Here is a 19,939-nt window from a genome sequence, read left to right as displayed (position 1 = left end):
TGTGAGCAGACAGGCCCAGGAGTAAGGGCTGAAGGACTCAAGAGTATAATTGGAGGGACACCTGGGTGGCTCAGTTCCTTAAGCATCTGCCTTTGACTTAGGTCATGATCTCAGGGTCCTAGGATCAAGTCCTGTATTGGGTTCCTTGCTCGGTGGGAAACCGCTTCTCCCTCTGCCTCTGCTTGCCAGTCCCCCTGCTTGTGTTCTCTATCGCTCTCTCCTTCAGACAAATAAATAAATAAAATCTAAAAAAAAAAAAAAAGAGTAAAATTGCGGGGCTCTCTTCAACAGCACATATACCAAAATCAGAACAATACAAAGATTAGCACGTTCCCTGTGCAAGGATGAAACACAAATTTGTGAAGCCTTCCATGTTTCTTTCATGTTTTCTGCATATTAAAAAATCCTACTGTACTGATTCATAAACTATTCAACACCTATAAAATGAAAAAAAAAAGAGTAAAATCAGAGGCCAGCATACCGTATTGTCTCAATATTTAAGTTATAAATCAAGCTAACACACTGTAAAAAATGTTTTATTCTCTGACCTTGACATACATCACTGTCATAATGACAAAATTGGAAATATGTCCAAATCTATGGCTTTTATATGACTGGAAGTTAGCAAATTATCAAAGACAAGCACATTAATTTTTATTGTGCACATCTCTGTGTTCCGTTGGTGGTCCAATGATACTTGGATGACTAATGTAATGCATATAGAAATTTAATAGTAATATAGTAAATACTCTATACACTAAAAAATTCAAAGTACTATGCAAAATATTCCACAGCCACCATATACAAGTGCTATGAATAGCACACTCGTCTAGCCTGGGAGTAATCTCTCGAACCATGAATCAGGACCCAAAGAAGAGGCAGAACAATGGCTGCTCAGCACTACTGGGAAAGCACACTTCATTAGGAAAGAATGAATATGCGTTTCTATTATCTCCAAGGAGGGACTTGATAAATCACTCAGTATATTTTCTCATACTCGAGGGTTTCTGCTGTTCAAACCCTGCCTTCACTCCAAAGTGGTTTCTTTCTCCAACAGCAACAGAGACGGAGATACCACCTTTTTTTTTTTTTTTTTTTTCCCTAGGACATAGGGCACAAGATAGGCATGGATATTTCCCTGGAGCCTGAACAAGGTTAGTCCCAGCGGGAATGTCTAGGGTTCCAGGTTGTCCTGTGTCGGGGCTGAGTGCTGGGTCCAGAGTAAGGTCACCTGTGTTTCCTTACAAAATTCCTTTATCCTGGGTTTGTGATATGCAGGGCCTCAAGTGCAGGATACCTTTTACTCACATGTGAATGCAGTGCCGGATTTAGGTCATTTCCTGAGCTCTTTCACAGATGTGCAGAATCTAAAAAGGCTTAAGGCATGAACGAGCTTCTGCAGAAAGCTGTTATGACGGGGTTTCTTAATGACCACAATTTGGTGATTATATGTATAGATTGCTAAGATGGCCATTGCCACGTAGGAATACAGTTGTAGACTCACTTCTAGCAAAAGGACTTCAGCAATCCCTTTTTTTTTTTTTTCCTCATGAACACAGTCAAATCTACTCCAGGAGAAATCAGATTTTCTCTAGTATTTTGTTTGGTTTTGTTATGAGAATTCCTGATTCAACAGAACCTGACAACTCCTTGATCTTGAGTCCTGTTTTCTTGCTCTCTTGCCTCTATATCCTTTCACCCAAAAAACCCACTGTCACCACTGGTTTAATTCCAGTTTAATTACAAGCATTTCAATTTCTGATCCATCAAAAGTCTGGTCTTCCCTAAGTATGCATTTCCCACTGCAGTCTCACAACACTTTACAGGCTCTGAACAATGGCTATCTGTTCCCTCCTGCTGGGTTTCCAGAAACAGGCTTCAGAGAGCTGCCATGTGTTTATCTTTCTTTACACTCCAGGAAGCACTCCCCCCCCCCCCCCCCCCCCCCCCCCCCCCCCCCCCCGTGACTCACACACTCAGAAAGCCAAAAGCCCTGAATGGTTGTTTATTCTCACCAGCTGGATGACCCTGCACGTGGCTCTCAGCATGGGTGAGGATTAGAGATATTGGGGAGGTGTGGCATGTAGATTTCAGGACACACAAAACTGCCTCCACTTGTGCCTTGCTTAGGTCTTCTCCGGAAGCTCAGAATTAACCATGGAACTCAGCTCAGCTTGTCATCTTTGTTTTTTTTCCCATTTATGCACAGATGGGAGAGGAAGAATCAGATAGGATGGCCAAGAGGAATATAAATACGTGGGGACTTGCCATTTTCTAGTGCTTACAGCATAATATTCAGCCTTTAGAACTGATGCTTGGTGGACAGGTGGCACATGACTCTTGATGGTCTTATTAGATCAACTTGCTACACCAGCTTCAGAGATGGACCATCCTTCACCCCAATCACAAACTACATGTGAGCCCTAGGAATTAGTCAGTTTAGAACTTCTTGATCATCTGGTAATTTTCTGCCTAGTTCTATGGAGATTTGTCTTCTGCATGCCCAGTATTCAGCAACAGACACATGTTGTGGGATAAAGAGCGAAAAAAAGCCAACAAAATGCCTCACATGCCATAGTTAGAGATGAGGAGATCAAAAAGAAACTGGTCCCTCAAAAGTCATTCTGTTTATTGGAGATATCCATCAATTCTGGTCTTAGGGAGAGTGTACTGCTATCCTTACAGAGGATAACAATTGTATCCTGCCCCTTCCTCTCAGACATCTGACGAAGGCTGGGTAGGATCACAAATAAATCATGAGGACTAGCCTATGGGAAAAGGAGCACACACTGGATGAAAATGGAGAAACTTGTGAAAACAGAGATGGTTTTCAAAGATTTAACACAGCCAAGTCATGTTCACTCTTGTTAACTTTGGTTATGCAACACCGTTGTTTAGCTTTTTTTTTTTTTTTTAATTTTCAAAGCAATATATAAAGGAATCCAAAACAAAACCATAAAGATTATAGCTCTTTAAAATAAAAAGCTGTAAATAGAAATCCACACAGTTTACCAATAGTACTTGCCATTTTAAGTGTACTTCTCTGAGTTTGACAAGTTTATGGAATAAAGTAAAAGAGTAGCATTTTTTTTTCTCCTAGGAACTAATCCTCTGCATACTAAGGAAATGTAACCAGAAATTGCCATTATAAGAATGCTGACTTAGTGATTCCTTAGCGATTTTTCTTTATAGAATCACAAATGTCTTCAAAACAGCCAGACTCAAAATACTTGAACACCACAGTGCAAAGCTTTTAAAGAAATGAAGTTTGGGGTTGGGTTCAAATAAGGTTTAGGGGAGTACAGTCTTCCTAAACTAAACTAAAAGAAAAGTTATCTCTGTCAACCACAAACTAAAGTTTTAGGCTTTGTGGGGCGCCTGGGTGGCTCAGTCGATTAAGCAGCTACCTTCAGCTCACCTCATGATCCCAGGGTCCAGGGATCAAGCCCCGAGTTGGACTTCCTGCTCAGTGAGGAGCCTGCTTTTCCCTGTCCCACTCCCCCTGCTCATGCTCACTCGCTCTCATGCTGTCTCAAATAAATAAATAAAATCTTAAAAAAAAAAGAAAGTTTTAGGCTTTGACATGCAAGCTGGCAACTGCAGATAGAGGCAACCAAACAAATTAAAGCCTAAACAAATCCAGTATTAATTACCTTGACCTATACATGTAAGGACAATCAACATTAAAAATGAATATATTTGAATATGTAAGTTTGGGGGCTGTTTTTCTTCAGAACTGAAGATTATGTGTAGGACTGTAAGGATTTAATGAGAGAATGCACATAAAGTTCTTACCCCAGGACTTGGCATCTAGAAACACTCAAATGAGAACTATCATTATAATGATATCATCATACCAGCCAAGCCAATTCCATTATGTTATCCTTATTATAAATACTGTGAGATTTTATTTTTGTTTTCACTGGTGTGGTCTAATGATTTGTCTCTAAAAACGGGTAATATCAGTAAGTCCATTTGAGTTTAGGAAGTGGCAGATGGAAGTTAGCAAACACAAAGTCTCTCCTTCAATGGTCCTGGTACTGAGAAGGCGTCAAGCACTGTTGAGGCTAATGACTAAAGTAATCCCTACTAAGATGTTGCAGTTACTATGGTAAAGGGCTCCCAGTCTGCTCAGGTCTACCTCCCTAAACCACAGCGCCCATCCTACCCCCTTCTACAGGTGCGAGGGATCCCAGACTGTGCCAGAGGCAGCCAGCTCTCCTTAACTCATTAACCAGTCTTAACTAACTATCTCTTTCCAAAGAGTGTAAAATAACTTGCCAACTCTTCAGGCTCATTATTATTCCTTTTTTGGACCCTTTGTACTGTTAACTTTAATAGCCTTCTCTTTATCCTTACCCTGTTTAATCTCAATTCTAAACAAGATGTTCTTTTTCTGATAAAAGCCTAGAAATACTGAAATGGCTTCAGAATATGCAACGGTGTGGGTCACAAAAATCCTATAAATTCTGCTCTACCTCATTTTAATTTTTAGGGGTTTTTTTTTCCTCCTTGAGGGTCTTTTACAAGGTTTGATAAAGATTGAATGAATGCTTAGTGATTTACCAATAACATTTATTGAAAGAGAGTTGACCATGCTATCTCTGTGTCTTTGTGGACCTTATGTTTCTGAATGTCCATTAAATTTCATATACATCCATGCTCAGTTCTAGGCTCCCATGCAAATTATCTCTCTCAACAATGTCCTCCTTCTACATGTTTCAGTTATAATCTATATGCTGATGACTTCAATATATTTCTGGTCAAATCCAATATCTAGAGCACAAAGTATATGTTAACAATTATCTTACTGCTCTTGGATATCCCACAGATACCTTGACCCTGATCCCATGATCTTCCCCCAACAGCTTAATTCTCTGTAGTTCTATCTTCAGTGGAAGGAGAGTACAGAAAATGGGATTAATGCCTACTGAAAAGCAATACTGAAGAGTTTATTTGAATTTGCAGATTCATCAGGTCATTTGGGTGTTCAGGAGAAAAATTAGCTCAGATTCACTGAGGGCTTTTCTTAGAATTGCTTGTAATATTGACATAAATGATGATGATGATGAAAATGATGATTGTGAAGATAAAATAAAATGATGACTTGTAGGTCCCTAACTAATATGAAGAGACCAGTGGGGAAGTAAATAAATGGGGAATTAGTGGGATTAGGCTCACATAAACCAATCTATCTATTATAGCCATCCCCAGAATAGGTGGGGAGGCCAGAAGAAGTTTGTGTCCAAACAAGCTGCATTCAGGCAGATATTAATACTCAGAAATGCTGACCTCCTAGCAGAGATGTCACAGGCAGTACATAAGAACAGGTGAGGACAGTATTTTCAGCCTGGATGTCTGAGAGATCCAGAGGACTAATAGTAGTGGGTATTAGAAAGGTGGTAGAGGCCTCAAGGTCATAGCAAAGCAGGCTGAGATTTACAGTAGGGCTATACCTAGAGTGTAGATAGGACAAAGAGAATAGGATAGAACTACAACTTAAAAACTAATGCAAAACTAAGTTGTGAATACTGAGCAAACAGCTCTCTTCAGACATACTGGATACAGACTGAATGAAAGAGAGGCCTCGTCACCTGATCTAAATATAGTGGATTTCAGTACTGCAGCTGGATAGAATCAGATAGAAGAGAGACTAATGGAGTAACAAATCCACTCTTTAGTCCAATAAATGTTTCCTGAAAGCCACTGCATAGAAGACACTTTATTGTCATAATGGGTCAGGCCTTACCTGGGGTTAATACTTCAATTATATCTTCCCATGAAATTCTTACAGAACCTTACTTAACAGAACCTTAAACAGAACCTTACTTCCATGGCTTTTTGAAGGTTTTCATCAACCATGCAAATGGGCTGTACCAATCTCAAGTAACACAGCAACAGTAACCAACCTTGTCTTGGCATCTAGAAAAATGGCTGGCAGCAAGGATGAGAGAAACCTCCTTTGAAGAGCTGCTATGTTACTCAAAAGCAAGTGAAAGAGGAAGTCAAAGACACAGTTACACTAAAGGAAAAGAAAGTTTCTTCAATAAATGGTGCTGGGAAAATTGGACAGCTATACGTAGAAGAATGAAACTTGACTATTCTCTTACACCGTACACAAAGATAAACTCAAAATGGATAAAAGACCTCAACATGAGACAGGAATCCATCAGAATCCTAGAGGAGAACATAGGCAGTAACCTCTTCGATATCAGCCACAGCAACTTCTTTCAAGATATGTCTCCAAAGGCAAAGGAAACCAAAGCGAAAATGAACTTTTGGGACTTCATCAAGATCAAAAGCTTCTGCACAGCAAAGGAAACAGTCAACAAAACAAAGAGGCAACCCACGGAATGGGAGAAGATATTTGCAAATGACAGTACAGACAAAAGGCTGATATCCAGGATCTATAAAGAACTTCCCAAACTCAAAAAATGGGGAAAAGATATGAACAGACATTTCTCCAATGAAGACAAACAAATGGCTATCAGACACATGAAAAAATGTTCATCATCACTAGCCATCAGGGAGATTCAAATTAAAACCACATTGAGATACCACCTTACACCAGTTAGAATGGCCAAAATTAGCAAGACAGGAAACAACATGTGTTGGAGAGGATGTGGAGAAAGGGGAACCCTCTTACACTGTTGATGAGAATGCAAGTTGGTGCAGCCACTTTGGAGAACAGTGTGGAGATTCCTCAAGAAATTAAAAATAGAGCTTCCCTATGACCCTGCAATTGCACTACTCGGTATTTACCCCAAAGATACAGATGTAGTGAAAAGAAGGGCCATCTGTACCCCAATGTTCATGGCAGCAATGGCCACAGTCGCCAAACTGTGGAAGGAACCAAGATGCCCTTCAACGGACGAATGGATAAGGAAGATGTGGTCCATATACACTATGGAGTATTATGCCTCCATCAGAAAGGATGAATACCCAACTTTTGTAGCAACATGGACGGGACTGGAAGAGATTATGCTGAGTGAAATAAGTCAAGCAGAGAGTCAATTATTGTATGATTTCACTTATTTGTGGAGCATAACAAATAGCATGGAGGACATAGGGAGATGGAGAGGGGAAGGGAGTTGAGGGAAATTGGAAGGGGAGGTGAACCATGAGAGACTATGGACTCTGAAAAACAACCTGAGGGTTTTGAAGGGGTGGGGGGTGGGAGGTTGGGGGAGCCAGGTGGTGGGTATTATGGAGGGCACATATTGCATAGAGCACTGGGTGTGGTGCATAAAAATGAATTCTGTTACACTGAAAAGAAATTTAAAAAGGGGGGGGGGCACCTGGGTGCAGCAAGTGGTTAAGCTGCTGACTCTTGGTTTCAGCACAGGTCCTTATCTGGGGGGAGTGAGATCAAGCCCCAGGTCAGGCTCCATGCTCAATGGGGAGCCTGCTTGAAATTCTCTCTCCCTCTCCCTCCACCCTTGTGCACACTCTCTCTTTCTCTCTCAAATAAATAAAGAAATCTTAAAAAAAGAAAAAAGATACTTTTAGGCATCAGTCCTCAAAATGTGGTTTCGGGGGCACCTGGGTGGCTGAGTGGGTAAGCCTCTGCCTTCAGCTCAGGTCATGATCTCAGGGTCCTGGGATTGAGCCCCACATTGGGCTCTCTGCTCAGCAGGGAGCCTGCTTCCTCCTCTCTCTCTGCCTGCCTCTCTGCCTACCTGTGATCTCTCTGTCAGATGAATAAATACAATCTTTAAAAAAAAAAATGCGGTTTCCAGACCTCTAAGTTTCTGGACACCCTTTCAGGGGTCTGCAATCTAAAAATTATTCTCATTATAATATCCATATTATTTGCTGCTTACATTATGTGAACATACTCAAGAGTGTAAAAATGACCAGGTTAAAAGTTCTGGTGCTTGAGCAAGACTCAAAGGCAGTGGACTCAGACTATGCTAGTAGTGATTCTATCCTCACGGTTGTGCCCTTGCCATTTAAAAAAAAAAATCAAGGGGCGCCTGGATGGCTCAGTGGGTTAAAGCCTCTGCCTTCAGCTCAGGTCATGATCTCGGGGTCCTGGGATTGAGCCCCACATCGGGCTCTCTGCTCAGCGGGGAGCCTGCTTCCCTTCCTCCCTCTCTCTGCCTGCCTCTCTGCCTACTTGTGATCTCTGTCAAATAAATAAAACCTTAAAAAAATCAAATTTTGCTTAATGTTTCTGATGAAACAATAAAACGAATTAATATTATTAAATCTAAACCCTAAATACATATCTTTTTACTATTAAGTATGATGAAATGAGAAATATGCATAAAGCACTTCTTGCTAAAATATGCTGGCTGTCTTCAGGAAAAATGTGATCTTTTTTGAGTCAGAGTCAGGGAACATGATTTTCATTTAAGAAATGATTGACAGACAAGCTATATTATTCAGAACACTGGGACATTTATCAGACATTTTCTCAAAAATGAATTGAAGTGATCCTACTACTCCAGGAAAAACAACTGACAGTTTCTGATACCAATGATAAAATCAGAGTGAAAGTGAAGATTAGAATTTTGGTCATTTTGAGTTTGACACTTAACCCATTAAGACTTCTGATGAGATGGGTGGTGATAGTAACAAAGGCAAGATATAGATGTAATATATATTTTAACATACTATTTAGTATTTTAAAATATAACATTTAAATAACATTTATAGATAATTTTAATATATTTATATTTATAAATAAAATAATGAAATCTTACAATAGTCGTAAGATTTATATAACTCCATTAATTAATATGTTCCAAATGATACATGTGTGATTCTGCAAAAAAAGAAGACATAGTCAAAATATAGGACAGATTTTAAAGAAAGAGTAAATTAAGAAAGTTCATCCATGGGGTTTAAGATCTCATCCTGTTACTCTAAAGAAATTACCATTTCTTGATGTTTGATACAGTATCAGAGAAGAATATCCATGATTATCTAAAAGCACTATTAAACTACCCCTCCCTTGGGGTACCTAAGTGGTTCAGTTGGTTAAGCATCTGACTCTTGGTTTGGGCTCAGGTCATGATCTCTGGGTCCTGAGATTGAGCCTCACATGGGGATCTGGGCTCAGCATGTAGTCTGCTTGTCCTTCTCCCTCTGCTCCTCCCCCCATATGCACGCTCGCTCTCTCTTAAATAAATAAAGTATTTTAAAAATAAATAAATAAGATAAAATGCCCCTTCTTTTTTCCACATACATATTTGTGTGAGGGCAGATTTTCTGCATTTACTTTAATTCCAAGCAACATATCACAACAGATTGAATCAGACACAGATGAGTAGCCCTCTCTTTTTGATTGATCTAGACACCAAAGAGATTTGCAAAAATTTTTTGTTTGGAAAATATAGTTAATTTTCATAAAGTCAGGTTATATTCATGTAGTATTAGATTTATGATTTTTATTTTAAATGAGTCAATCAATAAACATTTTTTCTTTTCTTAGTTTTCCCATCTAATAGCAATAGATATAATAGCAATAGCTATAACCCACATTAGCAATAGATATAATAGCAATAGCTATAACGCACATAAACAAAATCACTTTGGGGTTCTCAATAACTTTTAAGATTATAAAGGGATATTGAGGCCCCGAATTTAAGAACCATTACCTTTAGGCAGTGAACTCATGAAGGCTAACCAGAATGGCTGGCAACAGGCAGAATGGCTCAATTTGAACAATATGAACCAATTTGAACAAAATGAAGGAAGGAGCTGCAGGAGTACTGTTGAAAACTCAAGGACCGTTCCCATAATTAGGCAAAATCAGTGGAAAATGCTCGATCCTCTCATCCTACTGGTATAACCCCTTTTCCCCCCTCATGTGACAAAGAGCATCAGTATGGCACTATCTCCACTGTGCAGTGGTGAGCACAGTGACCACAGATATATAAAAAACCTTCCATGGCTTTTAGGAAAGTCAAAGGGTGTGCCAGAGTTCTCAGCCATGTTTACATGGGGAGATAAAAGAGTGTAAGAGTTTTGACTTTGCCAGCACTTCCCAGAAAGTGGGGGTGTAGAAGATTTATCTGAAATAATGCAAGAACGTTTCTCTTTCAAAGCTGCAGGACCAAAGTGGAGTGGGAGAATGGAAAAAGGGCATATAGAGGGAGGCAACAACCCAAGGGGTACTATTTCAGAACACAGAGATGTAAAATATACTCTCTAAACTCAGTGATACTGTATGGTGTTCTTTGTCATCAGGTTATGACCTCCTGGAATACATTTTTAAGTTTGCCATTTACAACAGTTGTCAAAATGAGTGAAAGTAATCTCATTTTATTCTATTTAAATGGTGTACCTAAACAATATTGCCTGGAAAGAATTTCAGAGACTATAGCAATCTTTCAAGCCATATGGCTAGTATTATTACTACCATTCAATTCCATATATTTAAACACTAGGCACAAGGCTTGAGTACATCCACAATAAATATAAAAAAAATAATTCATGTTTATTGAAGATGAGGCCAACTTATATTCTATTTGATTGTCTTGTTTTTCAGCTCATGCCTATTAACAGTATGATGTGAGTGTGAATTTACTGGAGCACAAGTCAAAACCTGGGATCTGTGTTGTAACTGTGGGAACTGACAGACTTGCCAAAACTTGTATTGACTGAAACACAACTCTTCCTTTCTAAGCATATTCAGCAGTCCTGGATATTCTGATGTATCTACTTTCAAGCTTCTTGCAAAGATATTCCCCACGTCTGAATAATGGAGCTTCCCATGCAAGTAAGTGAAAAGTAAGATTGTTTTCTTTGGAATAATGGTAGGCAAGCCATTATAATACCTCAGAAAACCAAGATGTCAAAAATCTGATGAGATCATTTATTTGGTCAGCTCCCATTACGCACACACTGCACTGTACGGGTGATCTTAGCAGCTTATTTTCATTTGGCTCTTAGTTTTCCCATAGGGCATATTCTTTCAAAGTACTTGCATTTTGTTTTGTTTTCGACTATTTTTGCTTTTGGTTTTAACACTCCCCTCTGATGCTTATTTTCTATGGGTCCGAGGTTCCGATGCTATCTTGGGTATCTGACAGTAAGTAAAATACTACACTTTAGAACCCAAAGGAAAAATATTCTTACTGTTTTACAGAATGATTAAGAACAAAGAAACTAATTTCCAGATCATTTAAATATATATTCTTTCAGAGGTATTATGTTCTCCCAGATAAAGCATTCTCATTTTTATTCATATTAATTTCTAAAACAGAGAAATAAAATATCTCAGTTTTCCAAGAATGTTATCTTTTACACTCAACTCAAGCATTCTTTGCCAATTACAAAGTTCACAAAGCTTATTTTATGAAAATAAGCCCTAAATGAATGAGGCCTATGCATCAAAGCAATCAGGTAGCATTTAGCCAGTTAGCCCACATATGTTTTCCTCATCCCTGATTTAACTCACTTGTCTGCATCAAAAACAGTGAGATGTGAAAAGAAAACATAGTTAGCGGGTGGACCCTTATGATTCTGTCCAAATGATTCACTGATCAGTAGCTTTCATTTACCTTCTATTTCTGTTCTAATGCTCCCTCATGAATTTTTGAGATTAGCAAAATTTCCTTCTATGATTTATTATCCATGAAAACTTTCTTTACACTCATGTTTTAACACATCATGTCAGTTAGTATCCTGAAGTTCTAAGAAGCTGTATCTATTGGCAAAAATTCTTTGTAAATCACCAGCATTTTTCCCTTTCGCCAGCTGAAGAGCCTGAGGCAGGAGGAGGATATAAGTAGTGATACATGGCGACATATGCGTCTGTGGGCTTTTAGCTTCAGCATCTTAAAGAATGAGGACATGGGGAAATATTTCAAAGAAATTGTGTTGCCTTCTGGAAGAGGCCCAGTTCTAATTGTTCTCAAGGTATTAAAAATGTTTCCCATCAGTTTTCTAATAGAACAATTACTGAGCACCCTCCATATTCCATCCAGGCTTTTGGCTGGACTCCAGGAATACAGATATGAAGGATATGAATGAAACAGAGTCCCTGATCTCAAGATGCTCATGGTCTAGATAAACAGAGACACACTCAAGAGAATCAACATAGGTTGGGAGTATCATGCATTCACTAACACATATGAAGATCCTCCTACACCACTTATTGGTTGATTATGACAGCAGAAGGGAACTCAGGGGAAAGGCCATTAACCCACCTGGAGATTTCAGGGATGTCCTCCTGGAAGAAATCACATTTGAATTTTTGTTATACAGATGGTGACAGGGGCGAGGGCATTTCTGGGTAAGTAAAGGGCATAGTCAAAAGCAGAGTCATGTGAAATGTCATGGAAAAGGCAGGAATCTATGCTATTTGCTATTTGTAGAACATTAAGTGCTAGGATTAGAGAAATGACAGATGAAACTGGGGTTCTTTGAAGGAGAAAGAGCTGGGCTGAAAGAAAGAGCTCATCTTCTCAAAGTCCCCTCGACTAGATGGAACTTGGAAAGGGTGAAGATATTCTCTCAGCGAAGTATTATAAACTCATTAAGCTAACTTATTAAGACTATAAGGAATTTGGGTCGGAACTTCCTATCATCTGGTACAGAGAGAAAAAGCAGGTTAGATTTGTACTACGGAAATAAACAAGAAGGTTAGCTGGACTGAGGAATCGAATTATTCACAGACATACGGCCCACAAATTCACATACACACACCAATGTTGGTAAAGCAATTTATTTGTTTTATCTAAAAAATATTTACTTAGAATGTAGTATGTCTAAAGGCACTACCCAGAAAGTGAGTGAAAACAGTCCAAGCAGTTTAAACCAGAGTCCTGCTCATTTTAGTTCCATGTGCTCTCCCAGCATCTGCAACTTCTAAGACTGGAGATAACCTTACTATATGCTTCTGTGGGGAGGTAAAGGAGAAGACAAAGAAGTCTTATCTCTATATCACTCACTTTTTCATAATCTCTTTCTAGCTCTCCTTCAAGGAGCTGGAGAAAAATCTGTTCTATGATGAGAACTGCATACAAACTATTCACAGTTGACCACATCCGCTGGGCAAGACTCACCAATCCCAAGGAATGTACAAACTCAGGTTCCAAAACACAGGCCGACTGATCATTCTGGCCAACTAAATTGGGAACTAATTAAATGTTTTAACTGGAAGTCTCTCCTCACTGCAGCAGAACAGAGTCATTTTGAAGCAAACATTTCAATGAAACACTTCTTAGGGAGAATCCAATTTAACTACAAGAAACGACAGCTTCTGGTTGGCAGCGCAACATATTCCCACTTGACCCACCCCCCCCCAACCCACTACCATGTAGACACACAGGTCAAATGTTACTTATGCTCAGAAGGATAGCCACAGAGAAAGATATATTTCATCCATATCAAAGTCATCAGAAATGGTCTTTTCTTACCTATGTAGGATTTTAATACAGTCCACTGAGGCGGATGAAAGATTATATAAGTTATTCACATAAAGGAGATTTTAGAAGACTATTTAAACATGTTGGGTGTTGTTTGAAAGTAGTAAGAGTGGGAGGTTAAGTTATTCCTTTCATTTCCATTAGTAATTAGATGTTGGTTGAAGCATTTCTCCTGCCCGGCAATCCCTTAAAAAGAGGTATAATGTTTTGAGGCAGCAGAGCACTCATCCCCTCCAAGTGGGGAGTCTCCACAAGAATTTACATCCCCAGCATGTTTAGAGGGGCAGTTGGAATTAGATTATCCTATGTGGGTCTAAGAAGGGAATCCAATCAGAAACTCTGAAGGCCAGAAAGAGGAAGTTGCTAAGTTTCCTGAAATGGGAAGTCTCCTCTTGGACGTCTGGCCCAAGCTTCCTTAGAATATCAGGAACCTTCTGCATGACAGCCTCCCATGTTATTATTAGGCATCATCTACTCACTTGTTCTAGATGCAAAAATTACTGTCAAATACGAAACTGCTGCAACAAATACACAGACAAGACTTCAAGTTGTTTAGCAGCTGCTCTTGGGCAAGAACTGTCTAGATTGGAGATTGCCATCAATGGTGAGTGACTTAAATAATACGAGTCAGAAACTGCACAAGTGATGGTGCACAGACATGAAAAAGACGCATAAATGGGCAGATACATAAAAAAGATAACTTCAGATATTGTAAGGTAAATTCCAAGAGAGAGACAAGCATAGAGTGGCGTAGAAGCCATTCTAATGGTAGGGCCCCAGGGAAGAAATTCTGAAAGGAAATCAGCTCTAACCCAAATTTCACACAATGAACAGGAGTTGGCCAATTTCGGAAGGAAGAGGATGGGTACTGAATTAGAGCGAGCAGAAGAAGCAAAATAACGTGTGTATAGTTTTCCTATAAGCAGTTTAACATTATTAGACTTCAAACTGAGAAATGAAGGTTGGTCAGTAATCAGAAAAGAGAACTACATAAAGACAAGAATGCATCTCTAGCGAAGAAAAGAACTCTCGTAAACCAGAAAAGACAGACATTCAAATTTCAAATATGGTCAGAAGATGTGAACAGGCATAGTACAAAAGTGAAGATGTGAATATCCAAGAAACATAACTATTTGATTGTCTCATTAGTAATAATGGAAATGCAATACCATGACAACATTGTATTATGCTATGATAAGAGACATGGACTTTATCCTCTGGATAATGGTAAGTTATTGGATAATTCTGACAGAAAACCAAGGAAAAAAATCCAGACAACAGAAATAGTTCCACAGAGGATCCAGATATAGATATACTAGTGATATGGAAATGTAAAGGGCCAGGAATAGCCAGGATACTCTGGGAAAAGAAGAGAAAAGTTGGAGGGCTCATTTTACCAGATATTAAGATCATTATAAAGCAACAGTAGTAATAAAGACAAAGTGTAATGATAGACAAAGTAAACCAATGGAAGAGACCAGACCAAAGTAAACCAATGGAAGAGACCAAAGTAAACAAATGGGAGAGGCTTTATATAAGTATATAAGTATATATACTTATATAAACACTATATTTTGGTAAAGTCGACACTTCCAGGCAGAAGGTAACGTACCACATTTCAGTAAATGATGCTGGGTCCTCTGGATATGCACAGAGAAAAAGAAAGTAAAATTTAACTCCTACTTCATATCACATACTAAGGTCAATTTTAGGTATACTGTAGAGTTAAATGCAAAAGGCAAAATAATAAATCTTCTAGAAGAAAAGATAGGAAACTAATTCATGATTTGGGCAAGGTAAAGATTTCTTAAACAGAACTCATTTAAGGCACTAGTCTTAAAAGAAACAATTGATAAAATGCATTACATTAAAATTAGAAACATCTGTTCATTAAAAAACTATTAGAGAGTGCAAGGGCATATATATATGTGGAATAATCATGTTATATTCCTATAATGGAACACCAGAGATGAGAAGTAGCATTCCATAACTATATGCCAACATCTGGGGAATGTTCACAAACATAATACTAGAGAACAAAGCTAGACCCCAAAAAAGTATATTTCATATGTCACTTTCACAAAATATAAAAGTAGGAAAAACTATTTTATGTTTTTGAAATCAGGCTAGTAATCATCTTTGGGGGTAAGTAGTGATTAGGAGATGCAAGAAGAAGACTTTGATGGATGTTGATAATAGTCTGAGTTTATGTGAGTGGTCATTATATAGAGACAATGAATTAATGAAAATGATCTGTCTAAACACTTATGGTATGGGCATCATTCTAGATACTCTCTATATCTGATTCAACATAAAGGCTAAAAAGCACCGATAAAGATTGGGCAGATAAAGTACATGAGAAAATCAAGTTAGCTGTAAGGAAAGTGCTGCCTATACTTGCTACAGTTTGTTCTTAACAGCATCTTGACAGTCTTCTTTTGACAGAGATGTTTGCATATTACATACCTGAGAATATTCTTTATTAAAATTGAACAGGCTGTTTGGAATACCCAACAGCATTGCCAAATCCAATATAATGTTAAGTGGAGGAAGTCAGTCATTGCATGTATATAAAGTTCAAAAACAGGTAAAACTAATCTATGGTATTAAAAGGTAGTTTGGGTAGTGTTTGGGGACATAGTGGGGAAATTTAAGATGCTGATAATATTCTATTGATTGGGTGGTGATTACATGTGTTTACTCTGTGATAACCCAATAAAGCACACACTCTAGATTTGTGCATTTTTTGTATGTTATATAACAATAAAATTATATTAAAACACAAAAATATACACTATACCTTAAGAGAGTTGGTGAAGGATGTAACATCATTATTTAGAACTAAGAAAAAAAAGTAAGAAATTGGCAGAAAAGGCAGAAGATCTGACTCTACTAAAAATAATACTGTTGGGCTCATATTACATTGTCCCTCCCCAAGATCATTCACAATCTTTGACCAAGTAGACTTTCAATAAATGTGCTCCCCCCTTAGAGCTGTAGAAGATCAGCCTGGTGCATTTTTCTGAACAGAATTTCTGAGCTTCAGTGAGCCTTCTTTGGGAAATATGCACAGAATAAACTTTCACAGGTAGGACTTTTTCCCAATTATTTACAGTCTGTTTCAATACTCCGACTGTATGTCAGTTTCTACCCAAAGGCTTTTGTTTTCCAGCTTAACTTCCATCTTGAGACTTAGCTTTCTTTATACATAAGCAAAGGTACCAATTCATTCTAGGCATTTTGCAATACGACTGTAGCCTGCAGTTCCAAAGTAGTATATATTTCAGCTTGGTTTGGCCAATTCTTCTTCTTTCTTTAAATTAATGTTTTTGTTTTTGGGTGTTTGCTGTTATACTTTGAGGGGCTCAGGTAACTTGCCTCCAAATAAGCATCTTCTTTGTGGATTGTTCCCTTGAGGTTAGTCTTCATCCTGCTATTCATTTTCAGCAGTCCCCTGTATGGCCAAATCTTTTGCAACCATGCTTCATATAACCACAGATAACTCTTCACCTTGTCTGCTCTGCATGCCCTCCTTCAGAGCACGACAGCTGCTTAGAGTTACTTCTAGCCTACATTCTTCATATATATATTTACCCTAGAAGACAGAAGAACAAAGGTGGAGCAAAGACACAGCCAAAGACAATGCATTTTTTTTGCAGCCCAAAGGTTGAAGGTGGTGATGTCCTTACTTATTTTTTATGTATCACTCACAGTCATTTTGATAAAGCCCTTACATAAAGAATTTTTAAGGATAACAAATCAAACAATTGCCATGGTACCATGTTTTGGAGACCCTGCCCTGCTCAGTGCATGTGTCTGATTATTCTTTCCTGGCAGGAGGGTGTCCAAGTAAGGGCTAGGAGGGCTGAGAGAGTAAAACCAGAATAGTAGTAAGCATGAGTCATGTTCTGGAGTGGGGTCAGAGGCTGATACTGAGGTGGCCAATCTGAAAATTGTCATTGATGCAAGTGACAAGAGAGGGGAAGCTGAGATATGTATGGGAATCATAAAACAGGGAAATCAGAAATGAGGAGGGGAGTAGACAACCGGACACGTGGTCCTAATTGCTAGTTAACAAACCTCCTGTGAATTAGGATGACCTGAGCATTAAGAAATCATTGATACTGGGTCCCCAACCGTACACACACTGAATGAGAATCTGCAGAATGAGGCCTATGTATCTGCCTTTTTGTAGCTCACACATATTTCTGATTTCCTCTTTCAGTGGAGCTGTCTGTGAGGGAACCACCACTCTGGAGAAACCTGAAGGCCCAAGTGGGAGCTCTCACTAGCTTTTTACAAAACTCCAGCATAGAGCACTCAGGGAGTCTAGAGTTGTTTCAAGGGGCTGGCGTAAGGTGATTCACAAAAATCAGTTAGTGATTCACAAAAATGGCATCAGTAAAGAATATTTGGTTCACAAAATAAGGGAAGCCGGTTCAGTACTAACCTCTGTCATGGGAATGAATCTAGAATGTTGCCTGTCTTTTCAAAAATGATGGGAACATTCCTAGTAGAGCACTTCCCTCTTGGTGGAAAAGGTACTTCCTACTTCAGGTGAAACATTAGGGACGCAAAAGGGCATGACGATGTGCGATCTGACCATAAGCTGAATATTTGGTTCTCTCTGGTTACTGTCACAGCAGATGATGATACTTGTGTTTTCAAACGAAGGAGGGGGGTAAATAAACTAACGTCAGAGACAGCTGCCCTTGGGTTGGCCCATGCGGAGCTCCAAAGGGAGACTCACCGGGAGCTCTGAAGTCCAAAAAGGAGGAAGTTGTAAAGTGTCTCATTCAGGGACAGAAGAAAGCACCAAGACTTGGTTATCTAATATGATGAGTGTTCAGCAAATCCCAAACACGTCTTGGGATGACAACACGAACTGCCTGAAGCAAGACAAGAGTGTGCCTGCATGGCCCTGGCTTGGCTCTCCATCTCCAAGGCCAGCATTGTGTCTGTGCCATTGTCCATGTCCCTAAAACAGAATTAAGGGAGCTGAGGTAAGCCATTGACCAGAGTGTTTCCTCAGCTCCTGAGGAATGTTTACTGAGGTGTGGTGTTTTTCAAAGCCTTTAATAAGAAGTACGCCATGTCCTCCGTACCTTTATTTTTCTAAATGTGTGGGGAGGACACACTGTTTTTGCTCCTTTGCCAGCATTCCAAAACATTCTTGTTTCTGTGAATTCCGTGGCACCCTCTGAGGGGGGACAGCAGGAGGAGAGCTTTGTACTGCAATATGATATTCAGGTTTTCCAAAGAAAAGAAACTGGACTCTATAGAGACATCCTAAATTAAGGTCCCTCAAAGATGTTAAAGGGAAATCTTTTCATAAAAGGCAATGAGCATGAGAATAAAAATAGAATTCACCTTTGCCTTCAGGATTATAAAACAGAAACAGTTTTAAAAAAATGCTTTATTTAATATCTTCTTCCTGGCATTTTGATCCCTCCTGAAATCACTATCAATAACTTAGCCAGGCCACAAAACAATGTGTCAGAAAGCAAGCTGTGCATTTAATAATGTAAATATTTGTCTTCCTAAGGCAAGCAGTGAAACTTTACTGATTTTATTAGTCTCTACCAACCTCTGTGACACAGAAAATGTTCTCTCCTTGCAGAACAACTAGGCTAGTATGGGGCTTTTCCTCTCTGCTGAATAAAAACAATACGGAAGTACATGTCACCCAGATGACAACAAGTAAAATAGGAAACACGGCAGAGAAGAAAAAACACTTTTGTCTCTGTTAGCTGAGAGATGGAGGTTTACCAAGAATCCACTGGGGAGCTTGGTAACTCAGCTAAACTAAGGTTCTCAGCTAAACTAAGAACAGTTTGCAGACTTCACAAAAATGCTCCTGGACTTTAAAGGATATGAGAAACTTTGAACTTAGTGAACTTAGGGTGCCCATGTTTTGGGAATTACAAGTGTGTATGCTGATTTTGGATTTCTTTTCAGAGCATCCCACAGTTACACTCATGCATCATTTTCCAAAGTGGGGCAGCATGGTGCACTGTGGTTTAGTTGTTAACAAAAATTAATGTCTGGAGAAACACGAAGGGAAGTCTCTGTAGGAACTACCACAGTTGAGGGGCTGGAGGCTTCATCATCCAAAGAACTTTTTTTTTTTTTTTAGATTTTTATTTATTCAGTGCCTGGGTTGCTCAGTAGGTTAAGCCTCTGCCTTTGGCTCAGGTCATGATCTCAGGGTCCTGGGATCAAGTCCTGCACTGGGCTCTCTGTTCAGCAGGAGCATGCTTCCCCCACTCTGCCTGCCTCTCTGCCTACTTGTGATCTGTGTCAAAGAAATAAATAAAAATCTTTAAAAAAAAAAAAGATTTTATTTATTTATTTGACCGAGGTTGGGGGGAGAGAGAGAGAGAGAAAGAGTATAAGAAGGGGGAGCAGTGGAGGGAGAGGGAGAAGCGGGTTCCCCACTGAGCAGGGAGCCCAATGCGGGGCTTGATTCCAGGACCCTGGGATCATGACCTGAGCCGAAGGCAGTTGCCTAACCGACTGAGCCACCCAAGCGCCCAGAACTATCTTTTTAGAAGCCA

General features: G+C 39.2%; 1 long non-coding RNA gene and 1 other non-coding gene across 2 annotated transcripts in view; one reads left to right on the top strand and one right to left on the bottom strand.

Moving 5' to 3' along the window:
• The first annotated feature begins 275 nt into the window (after positions 1-275).
• LOC125103409 (U6 spliceosomal RNA) lies at positions 276-379 on the top strand. Its single transcript, XR_007128405.1, has one exon. It is a non-coding gene; the product is annotated as a U6 spliceosomal RNA (small nuclear RNA).
• Positions 380-12,106: 11,727 nt separating this feature from the next.
• LOC125102432 (uncharacterized) overlaps positions 12,107-19,939 on the bottom strand; it is a 54,214-nt gene continuing 46,381 nt past the window's right edge. The window contains exon 4 of the long non-coding RNA XR_007128124.1: positions 12,107-12,184. This is a non-coding gene — a long non-coding RNA (uncharacterized LOC125102432). The remainder of the gene's footprint in view (positions 12,185-19,939) is intronic.

The sequence above is a fragment of the Lutra lutra genome, chromosome 6 (genome assembly GCF_902655055.1).
Source record: "Lutra lutra chromosome 6, mLutLut1.2, whole genome shotgun sequence".
Lineage (NCBI taxonomy): Eukaryota > Metazoa > Chordata > Mammalia > Carnivora > Mustelidae > Lutra > Lutra lutra.
Note: the sequence above shows the minus strand (reverse complement) of the source record. Positions and strands in the feature narration are given on the sequence as shown.